The sequence below is a fragment of the Onychostoma macrolepis genome, chromosome 05 (assembly GCF_012432095.1).
Source record: "Onychostoma macrolepis isolate SWU-2019 chromosome 05, ASM1243209v1, whole genome shotgun sequence".
Classification (NCBI taxonomy): domain Eukaryota; kingdom Metazoa; phylum Chordata; class Actinopteri; order Cypriniformes; family Cyprinidae; genus Onychostoma; species Onychostoma macrolepis.
The window spans coordinates 2,658,942-2,675,031 of record NC_081159.1 but is presented as its reverse complement, the minus strand read 5'-3'; the positions used below and the strand labels follow the sequence as shown (position 1 = coordinate 2,675,031).

Genomic DNA, 16,090 nt, shown 5'->3' with positions numbered 1-16,090 from the left:
TGATGACTTATTATGAAATAAAAAGAATTTAAAAAGCCAAAATTATAAGATACTAAATCACAATTATGAGATTAAAAATCAGAATTTTGACATACTAGGTCATAATTATGAGACAAAAAGTCATAAAAAGGTGACATTACGAGATAAAAAAATGATGTATTATGTAAATTGTAATTATGAGATATTAAGTCATGACATAAGTCAACATTATGTGACAGTCATAATAGTCAACTTTTTGTCACATTTTTAAATTTTTATCTGATTACTTTGATTTTGTCATAATTTGTGTCATATTTTTTAGTGTGACTTTTAACGCATAATCATGACGCAATTATTTTGTCATAATTATGGCGTACCAATGAATTTTTTTAAAATGTATGCATAAAATGGTTATGTGTAAATTCTTATGATGGTTTAGCATCATTGATATACCATTATATTTGTCATTAATATTTAGATTAGTTTTTATACTTTCATTTTCATTTTAAAATTAGAGTAATTTAGTTGTGTTTTTGTCTTTTTGTTTTGCATTTTTCTGTCTTATTTTTATTTTAATGTTTTATATTTTACTATTGCAAGTTAAACTAAAAGAAAACAACAAAAGCTTTGGCAACTAAGTTCAATTTTTTTTAGTAAATAAAGGATCTCTAAAGAAGTGAAAAACTCAACATCAGATACACAAACTTAATACAATACAAAAACAGGATTCTTCTAATAAATATTAGGAAAATAGAAGTAAATAATAGCTACACAAAATATTCTCACAACTATATCATTGTAGATATTGTATATGTAATCATAAAAAAAAAAAAAAAAAAAAGCATTAAACTTCACTGTAAAAAATAAAAAGTTGAGAAAACTTTAAGGCAACCAGCTTCAGCAGATTTTTGAGTTTTCTCAACGTTTTATTTTTTACAGTGTTGGTGAGATTTCATTTTACTAATAGTAAGTTTATATTACTATTGTAGCATTAGTAGCTTCTTGCTAAGGTAACATGGGTGGTAAATATTAGTTCTGCTTAAACATACTCTCATGGACACTTACAAAGGGAAAGGTTTTGTTTTATCAGTCGTCAGGACTCTGAGAACATCTCAGGTGTCTGATGGTTTGTGTGTCTGTGTGTGCACACCCGCAGTATGGTGGTTAGCCACAGGAAGTTACAATAATAACAGACCAAACCCACCACACTGTCATGTTCACTGCAACTCATCGCTGGCGGTCTGCAGGGGAGTCATGGAAACTGATCTGGCACCTCTGTTCTCACCATCTTAGCACGGAGAAAGCACTTGACATGCAGGGTTTGTAGACCTGGTTTCGTTAAAAAAAGAGAAGTGTGAAAGTGTAGTCAGTTTGCTGGATTTTACACTGAGACACAACACAGGAAATAATGAACGACACCTCACACGCTGCAGGTCAGAGGTCAAGTGTCACATACCAATCTGACACATGCAGTTTGAGACTCTTGTAATGCGGATATAGAAGGTTTTTTCATTCAGCCTCTGGGCAACACTTGATTTGTTTTAGGGCAGTTTTGCAAGAATTTTGGTTCTCAGACCATTGTAGATCTCTGCAATCATTTGCTTAAAGTGTGCTTTGTAAACACAAAATGCACTCGTGTTAATTTATTTCCACTTTTGCATAATTCCAAAATAATTTAGTTAGATATTTTGTTATATTGCATTATTTTCTTCCTTTTACAATAAAAAAATGTCATGCATGTACAATGGGAAGCAGTTTGTGGAAGGAGGAACTTTCTTCCTGCTGTCGGCAGGTATAGAACAAACACAACTGAAGTCACGAGATCCACGACAATTAAGTTAAATATAAAAGACTGTGCATAAAAAGATGCAATATGATCAATCAGCAGGCAATTTTATTTAAATAAATAAATAAATAAGCATTTTTACTTATGGCATTTGTAAATGGCCAAGAAAAACACATTCAAAGTCAAACTATTTGTTAAAATTTATAATTTACAGGACAGGCATAAATGAACTCATGTGATCCAAGCTGAACTAATCAACTAGTCAGCAACATCTAGCAATACATGTGAACATGTGAAGCAACTAATCACTTTAAGGGGTGTGTAAATCTGAAATCAGACAAAAATAAATAAAATACAATATATTAACAAAACAAAACCCGAGAATAATATCTGTTAGAAAAGTTCAATGCCATTAACCTCAACCTCTGTCAAGTCCAGTATCTGGTTCTTCCTCAGATGCAGTGTATAGCAAACCTGGGAACCATCAGACTGATAGAAACCTGCATACAAAGACAGGAATAAAACCAGACGATCGATTTGAAACTGTTATTTTTAGTGTGCAATATGCATCAAATATCCATTTATCATGAGACTTTTGCCCTCTAGGAATAGCACTCTATATGAAGACCAAATGTGCCAGATCAGCCATGCTATTTTATATTGGCAAAAGATTCTGCTTTGTCTGGCAGGTGTAAAAAGTCACCTTCAGTGAGTGTCCATCTGTCCCGCTCTGTTACTGTAACACTCAGGTTAGAGCATGCACACAGATACGCACGCGTCTATATGAGTTATGGTGTGCTAAGTATCCTGAGTGTTTATCAGCAGGCATTTGAACTCTCCTGCCCTTCCTGGAAGCAAGCCACAGAGCGAGACCAGCGCAAAATCTCAGATTCATGAATTATAGAGCAAACTGAGCTTTAAAGAATGCTGAATGGTTGGACTTTGATGCAGTATAGAAACATCAAGGATAGGACAGACTGAACCAGAGTTTAATGAATTCCCTGTAAACCTGCGGTCTCGTCTGCAGGCTGTGTTCCTCAGCGCTCCTATGAGAAAATCATTTATACGTGTTTAGATTTTGCTCCTGGGGTTTTTTCTTTCTGTTTGTTTAAGATGACATAATGTCACGGTGATTAAAATGAACTTTGATCTTTTACCGTATACTGGGAAAACGGGCAGAGGATCCATTCTAAGAAATGTGGAAAACAAGCAATCTGAGATAAACTGAACAAGTTTAATTGTTTAGATTACACATAATATGTGGCTCATAAAAACAGATCACCAGTTTTTCAGATGAAGTGTTCTTTTGATCTGACATTGCAGGGATTCCTCAGTTAACATGATTTTTGATCACGAGAACTAGTTTCTTCACATCATATACACTTTAAATGCACAAATTGTACACTTTATTGAATTATATGTATACACGAAGGTTCAAACGTTTGGGGTCAGTAAGCTCTTTTTTGTTTGTTTTAAAGAAATCAAACCTTTTATTAAGCATTAAATTGATCAAAAGTGACGGTAAAGACATGTACAATGTTACAAATGATTCGAGGGGAAAAAAGGAAAAAAAAGTATCACGGTTTCCACAAAAATATTAAGCAGCACAACTGTTTTCGAAATGTTTCTTGAGCAGCAAATCAGCATATCAGAATGACTTCTGAAGGGTCACGTGACACTGAAGACTGGTGTAATGATACGGAAAATTCAGCTTTGCATCATGGGAATAAATATATTAAAATAGTAATCAGTTGTTTTAATTTAAATAACATTTCAAATAATATTTATTATATTTTTGATCAAATAAATGCAGCCTTGTTGAGCAAAAAAAAAGACTTCTATTTGAATCCCACATTTTTGACCAAAATAAACATTTGTTGGGTTCAGCGGCGTGCACAAGGGGGGCGGGGGGGCTCGAGCCCCTGCCCCTTTGAGGTCTGACGGTAAAGTGCCCTTTGCGGTCCGGTGCTCCCGGTCTGCGATTTCTGCCGAGGGTAGGGGTGTTCGATATGAGGATTTTTGATGGTGGACTATAAAAATGTCTCCACGATCTGCTTTTTTGAAGAAATATCGTAGTATGGTACTTCAGCGCGCATTCTATCAGCTGCAGTTCTGGCGCTGCTGTCTCTATATACTGTACAACGCCACATACATTCACGTCAGTGTTAACTCAGCGGTAGAGTTACTCTCACGGGACACTGCACTTATTCGCAGTCACAAAAGTACATTATTTGCATCTGCTTCAAAGACTGGTTAAACGTTTCATTCGTGTGTTGTTCTGATGAGCGCCTTTTCTGAGCACATTCAAGCGCGTGCTCTAAAAAGCCCATTAAACAGCGCCTGATTACTGAACTAAGTTATGTTTTGTGCTAATACTGTCAAAACACACAATGTTTATGTATAGACTCAGTTATTTATGTCTAAAATGAAAGTAAACAGCTGAGAGAAACGCATGCGTGCCTATATCAGATTCGTGCAGGTCTTAAAGGGACAGTACTAAACATGCTGCCGACTGTAATTAAAGGGATAGTTCACCCTAAAATTTAATTTCTGTCATTATTTACTCTCACATGTTGTCCCAAACCTGTAATAATTTCTTTCTTGTGCTGAACACACAAGAAGATATTTTGAAGAATGTGGGTAACCAAACAGTTGCTGGTCCACATTGACTTTAACAGAAAGGAAAAAAATACTATGGAAGTCACTGTAGACCAGCAACTGTTCTACACATTCTTCAAAATAGCATTTATTTTCAGCAGAAAAAACTCGTTCAGGTTTAAACCAACTTTTGAGTGAGTAAATGAAGGTATAAAAATAAAACACTAGCCTATTTTAATTTTGGGGTGAATTATTCCTTTAATGTTAATAAAACACCAAACACAAAGAGAAAAATCACTCACTACTCTTGACTGAAAAACTTTAATACAGTTGCTTTAATAGGAATCAATCTATATAGTGTTTTATTTTTTTATGTGTTCATTCAATTTCTTGAATGCTCCTGCTAAATACACCTATTGACTACCTGAAAATAAAACACTGTTTATTTTATTTGTATATTATGTGTATTTGTAATGTGTATCTTTGCTCTCATTTTTTAATAATAAAGATAAAACAATGACAACGATTTTTATCTTCACCCACTTTGGCCTAAATATCCGCCCATACTTTTTTATATTTTGATAGCTTGAAAGGCTTTGTCTTTATAGTAGGGAAATTAGTTTGGCTGTACTGCTCAAACAACTCGCAAAATAGAAAATACAACATGACAAAGAATTGTGGTACTATGGTGAATCGTGATATTTCTAAAGAAAATCGTGATATTTTTGCCAAATCGCCCACCCCTAGCCGAAGGGGACCAAACCTATACCCCCCCCCCATTTTGCCCCTGCCCCTGCCCCTCCGGAGGTCTGTGCACGCCACTGGTTGGGTTAGCTACGTGTTCTAATGATTTGGAAGAACGCTGCAGAAAATAAAGGGCTTGCATTATTTACAACCAGTTAATTGAATAGCAAAAATCCATCCAGTAATGTGTGTTGCTGTAACACCCAGTAGTGTTGGCTCAGCGCCGGACTGAGACTGCCAGGAACAGTAAATTGTCTTTGTGAGACAGAGTACTATGAGTGTGTGTGTGTGTGTTCTTGTTCTGTAGTGTTATTTAAATAAGAAGAGTGGTCGTGCTTTGGCAAGTTACTGGGTGTGATTAACGACTGTACAGATGGTTTGCAGCTGCCATTTACCATGGGAATTAACCCCAATATTTACAATAGAGAGAATCTGAACACATACACACAAATGAGTGTTTGATAGCTTAACCAGTCGTAACATGCTTCTCTGCAACGCCACCGCGTGCTACCTGTGTGCGCACACACACACACACACACACACAAACAAACACGTGTTTACTTAGCTATGCAAATAGGGACATACCGTATGACCTTGAACGTTCAAATTATTTAATTTATTATGAGTCATTTTTCCAGGTTAGGATGTCCCCAAATGTCACCAAAGAACAATTAAGCTATACTTCTGGGTACAAAGGATGGCAAAATAAACACATGCATGTTCATAAAACACATGCACTCAGTCGTACAGAAAGATATCAACTCTCAAATGTCAAATTGTAAAAACAATCCTCATACATCCATAAACCATTACTAAAATCTCAGTAAATATTTCAAATTGGCAGACTCAGCCCAGCTTTTTAATAGATTACGTTTAAAAGTTTATTCAATTATTGAAAGTTGCTAAATGTGAAATCTGAAGTTTGTAGATTGAAGAATTACAAAAAAGATAACAGCACGTGTAGACTACTACAATAACATAATTATTTAATCACTTTCACTTTTCATTTCAAAAGTCTTTTATAACAGGAAACCTCCAGCTGCATTAAACAATGATGTCTTAAAATATTCAAATGCTTGCAAAACATCCATAAAAGCTTTTATTCAGCAAGGACTCGTTAAATTGATTAAAAGTGTCAGTAAAGACATGTCTGCTTACAAAGAATTCTATTTAAAAGTTATTTTGAATCTTCTATTGATTAAAAAATCATGTATCATGGTTTTCCACAAATAAAAAAAAAAATAAAAATAAAAACATTAAGCAGTACAACTGTTTTCAACACTGATAACAATAAAAGTTTCATGAACAATAATAGCTGCGAAAAATGTTGATTTGTCATTACAGGAATAAATAAAACTACATAAATAAATAAATTACAATTTAAAATATATTAAAATAGAAAGATTTAAAAGTTATTTTAACAACATTGCACAATATTATTGTTTTTTTCTGTATTTTTGATTAAATAAATGCAGCCTTGGTGAGTATAATGGATTTCTAATATAAATAAATACACTCTCACCAACCCCAACCTTTTGAGTGGTGTGTGTGTGTGTGCATAAATATATATTTAAGATCATATATCATAGCATGTGTGTTTAAGTGTGAAAGGGGATCACAATCAATAACACTGATATTTCATTTATGAGTGCATATTAACCGTTGCTTTTTTTTTTTACATGGTACAAATGTATATGTAAGTAGTTTGACATGCATCTAAACGTATCAAGCAATCTGAAATGATGTAAGTGAGAAAAGTGCTTTATCTCTCTCTCTTTCCTCAAACTCCAATGCAATCAATCGCTCACAACGACTACAGCAGATGAGAGAAGCGAGAAAGAGGACAGAGAGGGACAGAGAAAGAGATGAAAGGGAAAGCAAAATGCCACCCATGCAATATAAATGCAGAGAAAGCTCGTAGCTGCTGAGCCTAATAACTATCGGCCCAGGCTCAGTCCTGCTTTGATGGCCCAATCTTCTAAAGTGAAACAGGTCAGGATGAGAAATCCAGAGAGAATTAGAGAGGCTGACAATCTTGTCAAAGACTTACAGGCGCGCAAACAAACAAACACTCTCACAGAAAGAATATACTCATCACATAAGGAGCCTTAGGGGACAGAATACAGAGAAAATATCTTCAGTATGTGTCTTCTCACATGGAATCAATGAGAATCTTCTCAAAAGAAGATTTAATCTTTTGTTACTCGGACCAGTTAGAGGAAAGGCTTTATATTTTGGAATTTTCCCTCATACAAAGCTATCGTGTGTCTTCATAACATTCGGAATATAGTGCATGAGTCTTATGCGCTTCTTTAGTGCTTTTATTGTCCTTTTTGGAGCTCTATCAGCCCTATAGTTCTCATTCATGTTTATTCATCTATGCTTATTCATCTAAGAGCAGCGTGAACATCTTCTTTTGTGATTTACAGAACGTTGAAAGTCAGTAAATGACAGTGGTTGGACAGTGAGGGAGTAAATGACAACTTTCAGTTTTGGGTGAGCAATTCCTTCAACTGATTATTAAATCACAGGTGAAATCCTATAACAACACGATAGATTATATTTTATATGCCATTTTATCACCAGAAGAATTAATCAGCCTTTTAACTAAATGGCTGTATTCATGTGTCAAGGATTACAAAATGAAAAAGCAATGTCAAACACAATGCGACTGAACAGAACACAATGCGGCACAACAAAACAAAGCAGGATGATAAATATTTCTCCATCCTCTCTGATGTATTGTGTCTCTGTCAAAACAAACAGGAGCTACGAGCCAGAAGCAGGAAACAGGCTGATGAGATTTGCACAGTGTGCTGTTATTGGCTTGAACAATGGGGCCGAACAGACGAGAGCGGCCCAGTGATTCCTCACAACGGAGCAAAGGGGTGACTTGTACACATCGTGATCGGTGACACATTGTTTTCAACTGGACACGGTCAGATTACGCCTGGTTCTTGAATCCTGGACTACAACATTTTTAATGGTGATTCAGATTACTTACAAGCTTGTTCTGTTATGTAATATAATACAGTGGCCCAACTGAATCACACTTTAAAATGCATGTCATAGCATTAGACAAAGTAATTGTAAAGTTTTTTATATTTTTGTGTTCAAAAATTTTAAACGATATACATTCTGTAAAAAAAAAAAAAAAAAGTCAAATTAAATTTTAAAAAGCCTGAAATTATTTTACTTTTAAAATGGTTATGAAAAGATAGCATTAATTGTTTGCAGATGTATTTTAGTTTGAAATACGCATTCAAAAGTTGGTAAGATGTTTTTGAAATAAGTCTCTTATGCTCAACAAGGTTGCATTTAAAATAATGTTTTTGTATTTTAATATCTTTTAAAATACACTTTATTTCTGTGAATTTTCAGCAGTGTCAGATGATCCTTCAGAAATCATGCTAATATCTTGATGTGATGCTCATGAAACATTTCCTATTATCAGTGTTCAAATCAGTTGTGCTGCTTAATATTTATGTGGAAACTGTTTAAAAAAAAAAAATAGTTATGATCAATAGGAAGTTTAAAAGAACAGCATTTATTTGAACCCCAGCCTTTTGAAAGAGTAGTGTATTTCTATTTAATGCAACTAGATTTAACATCTAACTGGCTTAAATATACCCAAATTCCTCTTTAAACTATGTGTATGCATTTTTATACTAATTTGTAGCATTATAAATGTCACTTTTAAACAATTTCAGTTTTTTTGCTGCCCAAATTCTTTTTGAAACTATAGTATTATAAAACTATGTATACCATGCATTTTTATACAATGACTGAATGCTAAAAATAGGCTTACCTCGGTAAGGAAACAGAAACGCTAGGTGTGATATTTAACTGAGCAGCAACAACAGGCCTCTTGATTGTACGGTCTCTAAGAGAAACACTCTTCAGCTGGAGAGGAGGAAAGCAGAGGATTGTTATGGTTCTCTGGATGAAGCGGTGCACAGTGTGGATCATTGAGCCAAATTCCCTCTCATACTTGGATGGAGTCCAGACTCTTTCCAAGACACATATTTCAAGAACCTGAGCTGTGAGCACAAAACAAATGTCACTGACTACCAGAACCATAAGCTCATTTTAGCCTTCACATTTCCTTTTAAATTAGGGTGCATAGTTTCTACAGAGAGGGCAAGTTGAATTATTAGATCCAGTTGCTGCCAGTATGATCTATACTGCAAGAAATGGCGTAAAGGTGACATTTTTTTTCTCTCTGTTTCTCTTAACCCAGTTTAATGTTGCTTGTAAAAAGTTATTTAATCAAAATACATTGAGGAATTGGAATTGCAATTTTTTAAATTGTTAATAAATGATACAATATAAAAATAAAATAAATTCATTGACATATATTACGCTGTTAACAAAAGATTTATATGTCAATTTAATTATTTTGGAAAACCTGTTTGGAAACAGTCAGGAATTTTATGCTTTGCTCCTTTAGTGCCAAAAATGACTTACTTTACCTTTAAATCTACATGTGAAGGAAGCTGTAGACTAAGGAATAAAAACATAAAAACGAGACGCACTTTCTTCCATCATTTCCAACAGTAGGCAAAACTAGAACTAGAATCTCTATGTCTGCTTGTAATATGCACATCAGTCTTCAGTCAGCCAATGAAAATGCCTGCTGCATCTTAATAGATTCCATGTTTGAAAAGGGTGGAAAGACTTTGGCTTTGCCTTGTTGCTGTCCCTGCCAGCGATAAGCAAACCTTGGATATATTGGAGGGAATGTCAATGGTTTATAGATTGCTTTTGGTTCTGATTTAAAAGAAACGGCTACCAAAATTACCTCTCTACACTACATGAAACTGATTTTAAGACAGACAAAGCATTGTTCAAAGCTGCCTGAAAGGGTGAACGGTGAAGAAAGTGTAATTATCTGACATCAATTAACTGTCCTCATTTAAAAAAAAAAAAAACATTCATGCAACCCTTAAATTCAGCTTCATATGAGATTGATTTTATTGTTGGGTGTCCATATAAGATGCATAAATTGTCAAACGTTCACTTTTGTTCTGTTGTTTGGCAGACAGCCTTGTTTAAATGGACTAATATCTGATTTCGCTGTATTGATGTTTGCCTTTGGCTTGTGAATGTTAAGCTTCACTAAGGCTAAATTGATTTATGCTCATTGGTTATTTGTCATTTAACAGATGATCTTTATCTTCAGCAACTTTTTATTAATGATCGTTACATTTTGGGTTAAAACCTTATCCAGATCTTCATTTAAAAAGATGAAAATATGCTGAAAATGAACTCACTCTCAGGCCATCCAAGATGTAGATGAGTTTGTTTCTTCATCAGAACAGATCTGGAGAAATTAGCATTGCATCACTTGCTCACCACTGGATCCTCTGCAGTGAATGGGTGCCGTCAGAATGAGAGTCCAAACAGCTGATAAAAACATCACAATGATCCACAAGTAATCCACACCACTCCAGTCCATCAGTTAACATCTTCTGAAGTGAAAAGCTGCATGTTTGTAAGAAACAAACCAACTTTAAATGGTCACCTGTGCATGTTTCACTCCTGATTTAGAAGAGACAACTTTTTCACTGGAAAAAGCAATATTATGGACTATGCATTTTTATGCAATGACTGAATGCTAAAAGTAGTAGTAGAAAAAGTTGACATATACTTGCAAAGTTTCTTATAGTCAGTATGTTGTATGTTGTGGACCCATAAAATAAAGCAGACAGTCTACTAATACTCTAATGACTGCTAGTTGACATTTAGTTGCAAAGTTAATTACTGTTCGTAGAATGTCTAAAGTGGGCTACCAAAATAAAGTGTTACCTTATTTGTAGTTATTTTAGCTGGAAGCAAATAAAATGTTTTGATGATGAATTTGTTTATTAAAAATGGATTATGTAAATTATTTGTGGATTACTGTGTTGTTTTTATAAGCAGTCTATAAGGACTCTCATTCTGACGGCACCCATTCACTGCAGAGGATCCATTGGTGAGCACGTGATGTAATGCTTTCGATGAAACAAACTCATCTACATCTTGGATGGCCCGAGGGTAAGTAAATTTTCAGCAAATTTAAGTTTTGTGGCAAACAATTCCTTTAAACCTCTACTTTATGCTAAATGCTCATCAAATTGATAAATGTTCTAATCCTCAATACCATAAAGTAAGGATCAGATATCGAATCAAGTATGCTGCTCTCTATTAAAGTCTGACTTATCACAAATTCTTACATAGTGAAGTCATTCAATATTTTCATGCACATAAAAATCTAAAAACAGCATCTGCAATGTGAAAATCTTGCATACAAATGAAAATGTGCACCCTGAAGGACAGTCAATGTCCTCTACAGTGTGTCCTCTATGTCTCAGTTACTGTATTTGGCATTGGTTTTAATTCGGTCTTACGTGCCCATGTGCGGTGAGACAAGCGCTTCGTCCCCGAGGCGAGTCACAGCTGCTACTGTGGACAATATAGCTGCCAGTTACGGAGATGATGGCAACGTTGGGCTGCCAGGGGCTTCGGGAGCCGTCCTCCTGTAGAAAACAGCAATGACCTGGCTGATGAGGCAAAGATGATCTAGTCCAAAAAAACAAAGGCACCAGAATCAAGGCCAAACAATTTGATAGACGAAGAGATTAATCTATTTTGTGCACTTACCCACTTTTCCACTTTGCCACTTTTTGTCTTTGTGACACCTGGACTTCTTTTAAAACCTCCCACAGACCCAGCGCTGTATGGTGGTCCTGGTTCTGTTTTTCATTTGATGAAGCTTGTAAACTCAGACCGAGTGAAAAGAAACGGAAACAACAGCCTTGAGGCTGTGGGCGGCAGCATCACCTCACTTTAAAAGCTATGAAATAAATCTACAGTATGCAATCTGTTAGCACACACACACACTGCTTTACTGTTTTCAGAGAAACAACTCTGTTTGCTTCTGGCTGTAATGTTGGAGAGAACACATCTTTCAAATCCTGAGGAAGAGCTTTGTGTGTGTAGCTAGTGGCGTTATTCATTAGCTTGGCAAAGGCCTGCTGCAAAAGAGTCAAACTGGTGGCATTACTCACAGGGTCCCTGCAGAAGAGTGGGATTTTATAACTGTGTGCTTTCCGGAAAGCCGACATATGGGATAGATTACACCAGCAGCCACCTCTGCACTTCTCTTTGTGCTGGACTGAAACGTTACTCTATAATTTAAAGGGTTGGGTTAGCGGACAGTATATGGCACGTGCAAAATGACAATAAGTGCTGCATTACACAATATTTAAAAAATGGTCTTTTACATTAATACATCATATTAAAAACAAGAAGACCAAAACAAACGCTTAATGGGACCCCTTTTTTTTTTTTTTTTTTTTTAAAGTCTCCTGCTTCTAAGACTTTTTCCTCCCAGTCAGTCAGTCAGTCAGTCAGTCAATCAATCAATCAATCAATCAATCAATCAATCAATCAATCAATCAATCAATCAACCAATCGATCAATCAATCACCATAATAAATATTGAAATAATACATTGATAGTTATATTTAAAATATTAATATATACATATATACATACATATGTGTGTGTGTGTGTGTGTGTGTGTGTGTATATATATATATATATTTCAATATTTTTATTTTTAAATCAACAATTTTATTCAGCATGAATGCATTTAATTGATCAAACTTGACAATAAAGCAACGTGACAACTTACATGCTACAAAATATTTCTATTAAAAAAAAATGCTATTCTTTTCAACTTTCGATAAAAATAATGGTTTGGTTTCCACCAAAATATTAAGCAGCACATATGTTTTTAACTGTCAGTCCTCTGTGGTGTGTGTCATGTGTTCCCGCCTCTTGTTTCCATATGTGGTCATGTTCCTGTCCTTGTTCTGTGTGATTATTAGTTTATTCAGTTCAGGTGTGTCTAATTATCTGTGATTGTCATGTGTATTTAGTTCCTGCCTGCTGAGTTAGTTTTTGTCTGGTCTACTCGTCATTCCTCGGTGTTCCTGTCTGTGTCAACCTTGCCTTGTCTTGCCCTGATGTCGTCATTAAAGACTATTGTTTTGAAGTTTATCCTCGTCTGCGTGTTCCTCGTTCCTCCCTGCTGTGTGCCTCCACCGTGACATTAACAATAATAAGAAATGTTATTTGAGCACTAAATAGCATATTAAAGCGATTTTTGAAGCATCATATGACCATGTAAACTGGAATAATGGCTGCTGAAAATTCAGCTCAGCAATCACAGGAATAAATAAAATTTTGCAATATATTAAAGCAGAAAACAGTTATTTTAAATTGTAATAATACTTCACAAGATTTCAGTTTTTACTGCATTTTTGATTAAATAAATGCACCCTTATTGAGCACTTGCCCAAAAATACATACACGTACACACACACACACACGGTCTAATTTGTTTCCAGCTATACACTATCCTATGGAATATTTGGAAAAATATCCAAGGCAAGGTTGACTCTTAAGCTCCTTTTAAACACTTAAAAGACTCCTATAAGACTCCTAAGCAATGAAACAGTAACCTCTGAGCAATAAAATGTTCCTCCAGGCACACATTGAGTGCGAACAGGCCACACTCAAACCATTCAGCCACATACAGTGGTTAAAATAGTCCTGTATAATACCCATCTGAGTCGGATTGCTGTCCGCCCCAGACTGCATTAGTATGTACATATTTAGCCCACATATTCAAGTCATCGGGCAGCATTCAAGATGAATAACAATCAAACGCAGAGGCAGCAGGCACAGCATAGCAGCAAACGTCCCGTGGTCTTGTGTGGTCCTTAATTAGTGTGTCCTTCATCCTGTCTTCCTCCGGGTCTCTGGTACCCCGAAGGCCCTCTGCAGATTAATTACAAAACACCAGGCAATCATATTGATTCCATTCAGCCCAGAGACATGACCTTAAACCTGGACGGTACGGTGACGATGCTCGCCAACCTTGCACGCAGACCAAAAACCAGTTGAGAGTGATCTATTGTGTGCTATTATGTACAGTCATGGCCAAAAATATCGGCACCCTTAGTAAATATGATCAAAGAAGGCTGTGAATATTAATCTGCGTTGTTAATCCTTTTGATCTTTTATTTTAAAAAATCACAAAAATCTAACCTTTCATTGGATAATAAGAATTTAAAATGGTGGGAAATATCATTATGAAATAAATGTTTTTCTCTAATACACATTATCCACAATTAATGGCACCCTTTTATTCAGTACTTTTTGAAACCTCCATTTGCCAGTTTAACAGCTCTAAATGTTCTCCTATAATGCCTGATGAGGTTAGAGAACACCTGACAAGAGATCAGAGACCATTCCTTCATTCAGAATCACTGCAGACCCTTTAGATTCACAGCTCCATGTTGCTGCTGCTTCTCTTCAGTTCACTCATGTTCTACAGGGTTCAGGTCAGAGGACTGGAATGGCCAGCAGAAGCTTGGTTTTGTGCTCAGTGACCCATTTTTGTGTTGATTTTGAGGTTTGTGTTTGGATTATTGTACGGTTGGAAGATCCAAACATGGCCCATTATAAGATTTCTAACAGAGTCAGTCACTTATTGATTTTTTATCTGTTGGTATTTGATAGAATCCATGATGCCATGTGTCTAAACAAGATGTCCAGGACCTCCAGCAGAAATATAGGAAATTTTTCTTGAAACCCTCCCAAACAACATGTGGTGATGTAGGAGTCAGGACTCTGTCGTGTGTCATGTGTTCCCGCCTCTTGTGTCCATATTTGGTTTGTTCCTGTCCTTGTTTAATGTCATCATTAGTTCATTATGTTCCAGTTGTGTTTTTGTAATTAATCTGTGTATTTAAGTTCCTGCCCGTTCTGTTTCGTGTTGTCTGGCCTACTCGTTACTCCCCGGTGTTCCTGTCTGTGTGTCAGCCTTGCCTTGTCTTGCCCTGCCTTGTCATGCCCTGATGTCAACATTAAAGACTGTAAATTTGAGTTTATCCTTGTCTATCCTTGTTTTCCTCGTTCCTCCCTGCTGTGTGCACCGTGACAGTAGGTGCGGTTTGACTTTTTTATTTATTTTTTTTTATAAAAGGTTTTCTGACCCCGAGACTCAACTATTTTCTGCAATTCTCCAGCTGTGGTCCTCGGAGACTCAAACTCTCCTTCTCACCGTGCATTAGGACGATATAGATACACGTCCTCTTCCAGGCAGTTTCGTAACATTTTATGTTGATTGGAAATTCTTAATTATTGCCCTGATGGTGGAAATGGGGATTTTCACTGCTCTAGCTCTTTTCTTAAAGCCATGTCACTAATTTGTGAAGCTCAATTATCTTTTGCTGCACATCAGAAATATATTCTTAATTATATATTTTAAATTCTTATTATCCAATGAAAGGTTAGATTTTTGTGAATTTTTTTAATAAAAGATCAAAAGGATTAACAATGCAGATTAATTTTCACAGCCTTCTTTGATCATATTTACCAAGGGTGCCGATATTTTTGGCCATGACTGTACATGTTTATTATGCATTTCTTTAAGCGGGAATGTTGAATTGTTTTCTTTCAGTATCACTGATATTATTACCGTATTTGCTAATATTTAGATTTTTTTCTTTTCATTTTAGTTAAATATTTAGTCAGTTTGTTGTGTGTTTTGATCTTTCTGTTTATTTGTCTATACAGTACTTATTAATTATTTATTAGTTTTAGCTTGTTTAGTTTTAGTCATTCTAGTTTGTCAACCTAATAAAATAAGAAATGTTGCCTATAGTTTCAAGGTTTTTTATATCTTATTTTATTTAATGTTTATTTTAGTATCATTGATATTCTATTAAAGCATCTGTTAATATTTTCAATTAGATTTTATTGTTATATTTACATTTACATTTAGTCATTTAGCAGACACTTTTATCCAAAGCGACTTACAAATGAGGACAATGGAAGCAATCAAAATCAACAAAAGCTCAATGATATGCAAGTGCTATAACAAGCCTCACACAGTACACGTAGCAAGTTTTTAAAAAATTATATAAT

The 16,090-nt window shown here is 35.3% G+C and overlaps 1 long non-coding RNA gene across 1 annotated transcript; it reads right to left on the bottom strand.

Moving 5' to 3' along the window:
* Positions 1–1,194: 1,194 nt before the first annotated feature.
* LOC131541555 (uncharacterized) lies at positions 1,195–2,841 on the bottom strand. Its single transcript, XR_009271534.1, has 3 exons — positions 2,469–2,841; positions 2,183–2,265; positions 1,195–1,308 (listed from the first exon to the last, which is right to left on the bottom strand). It is a non-coding gene; the product is annotated as an uncharacterized LOC131541555 (long non-coding RNA).
* Positions 2,842–16,090: the final 13,249 nt, after the last annotated feature.